Raw genomic sequence first — 2,556 nt, forward strand, 5'->3', positions numbered from 1 at the left:
CCTAACCACACAATGTAGATGTGAATAGAGAAGATGGCTCAGAAATAGAGTGTACTCGTATTAATGACTCAACTAATGACCATTATGATAAAAGTAATAAAGTTTTGACTGATTTACAGGAGTTTTAAAATGTATTTTATATTGAGTAGTTATGTCATGGTTTCTTAGAGCAATTTTATTGAAATAAACTAGGTAGTTTGTTCACATAACAAATCTACATTCAAAAGACATGCTTACAAATTTTCCACTTAGTCTATTTTTCTGCTCACACCATTACTACAAATGTGTCATTCCATCATCATGTTGAATTCTTCAGCATCTTCTATATCAGTTCCAGGGGCATCTCTGGGATACAGTGATGCCTATCTTCCTTCAGAAGCACACTGATAACCCCAATACACCCACAATTCACACCCTTTCCCTTCTCTGAGGTGTGCTGCTTTTTGGCACAACAGAAAAAAACATACTACTAAGATTTGAAAAATTAAATTCTGGGCCTGGTTAGGTCATGAACTACAGAAACCTTAGGTCATATATTCTCCCTAGGTGCTTGTTTCCCCACTGCAAAAAATAATTCATATTTGCTTGGTCCTTTGTAGTCCTTTACTATTTCATTTACCTTCAGATAACCCTTAAATTTAAGTAAGGTAGCATTATACTCATTTCATAAAAGAAATTCAATCTCAAAGAGGATATAGTCTCCCAAAGATCCCACAAGTAGTAATATATTAAGCAGAGCTAAATAAACTCACATACTCTCACTCAAGATCCCAGTACTGGTACATGCCATGCTAATTAATTTGCTAAAATGGATGAAGCGGCAATTTTTCAGGTCCCTTCCAATGATCCTGTTCTGTATATTTTCTCTCTTGTCTCAAGTAGGGTTAACATCCGAAACTACACATAATTACCAAATTTCATTTACCATGATGTTTTGATTAATTATTCTTAAAATTTTTCTATTTCCATGTTAAATCCAGAGAAACATTCCTTTTTTGAAAGTTTCTACTGCTGTCTGCCTCTCTGAAGGCAGGCCATGGGACTTACCTATTTGTCAAAGCAGAAATTTTCAACATTTTGTAAACAGACTAATTACCTTTTATAACTGTAAAGACAATTATTCCATACTCAAAACCAATTCAAAATAAAATAAATCCTCCATACTTCTTATTCCTTGGAGTAGTAATTTTAATTAGACTCTATTGATTTGTTATTTTCTCCTGTGTGCCTATATTTGGGAAATACTGTTAGCCTACTTTGCTATCGAGTCTCTTTCCCTAACGAGAAAATGTCAGTCTTAAGAGTCAGGAAAGCTTTTGCTTTCACTATCACATACGAAGAATGAACTTAACACCTAACTTGGAAAGTAAAACTTAAATGAGGGATTCAGGACATTTCCGAAGGTGTCATATGACCAAATTAAAAGTTGGTATGATGTGTCTAAAATAACAAATTAACTCTTACTTTTAATAAAGGTATGGATATGCTGATTATTCATGCTGACATGTACATATGAAATATGCCTAAACCAAATTAAAAGAAAACAAAATACCTTCTATGGCAATCTTGAAAAGTCAGGGAGCTCAATAAATATTAAGAGTATGCTTCACAATGAGAGAACATTTGGTAATTAACATAATTGTATATGCAAAAAAATGAGAAAATATACAGGATGAAGGTTGAGGAGTACACATAGGAAATTTTGGTGATTTTCTTCATTTTGATTGTATTACATTCTTGTCTTCAGGAGGGAAGATCCTGACTTCAAAAGTAACAAAATATTTAAGAAAAGAATTCAAAATGGTTTTGTTCTAAATGGTATTCCTGCCTGCACTATTTTCTCAGCAGTCCATGTTTCTGGACAAAGTTTATGATTATTGAGAAATGTCAATGCTTCTACAATGGAAATTTTGCCTTTGGGAATGCTCTTAATATTTATCATATCAAAGTGATGGCCTTTCGGCAATCTGAATTCCTTTGGCTCTTGATCCGTTTCAGTAGCTTTTTGCAAGACACAGGATCTTTGGAATCAACACACACATCTTTTAGAAATGACAGCAGCTTGTCATCTTTATGAATAAAGTTCCCCTTAATTTCTGGATAGAGACTAATCTGCTCTCGCAGGAGGCTGTTGGTAGAGGGGTGTCTGGGAGCCGGAGAAGACTTCATCTTGCCGGTTTCCCATTCCGCTGCGTTCTCTCGTTGAAATTCCTGATCCCGCGATTCACCGCAGCCCCCATCTCCTCCTAACATGATACCCTCAGGTTCACGCCACACGTGGGAACACCGGCTCAGGAAACCTCTGGCAAACCGAGAATTCTTATAATATTTTATGTAATTAATTGGTCTTTTAACATTGTGCCATCATTTGTAAGAATTATATTCGATACCTTAATTTAAGCCACTCCAAAAATAGCGAAGCTGACAAAAATGACTAATCCTTGGAACATACCATCTTGTATATTCTAAGATCAACCATTCACCCATTATTTAACGTTTGGGAAATAACAAATTTGAAATAATAAGATTTTCTCTCTCAATATCTCAGGTTTTGAA

General features: G+C 34.9%; 1 pseudogene; it reads right to left on the minus strand.

The window, feature by feature from the left end:
- Window positions 1-1,715: 1,715 nt before the first annotated feature.
- Window positions 1,716-2,240, minus strand: LOC105716298 (NADH dehydrogenase [ubiquinone] 1 alpha subcomplex assembly factor 4-like; annotated as a pseudogene).
- Window positions 2,241-2,556: the final 316 nt, after the last annotated feature.

Source organism: Aotus nancymaae, unplaced genomic scaffold, assembly GCF_030222135.1.
Source record: "Aotus nancymaae isolate 86718 unplaced genomic scaffold, 86718_ANA_hifiasm-v0.15.2.pri h1tg000025l, whole genome shotgun sequence".
Taxonomy (NCBI): domain Eukaryota; kingdom Metazoa; phylum Chordata; class Mammalia; order Primates; family Aotidae; genus Aotus; species Aotus nancymaae.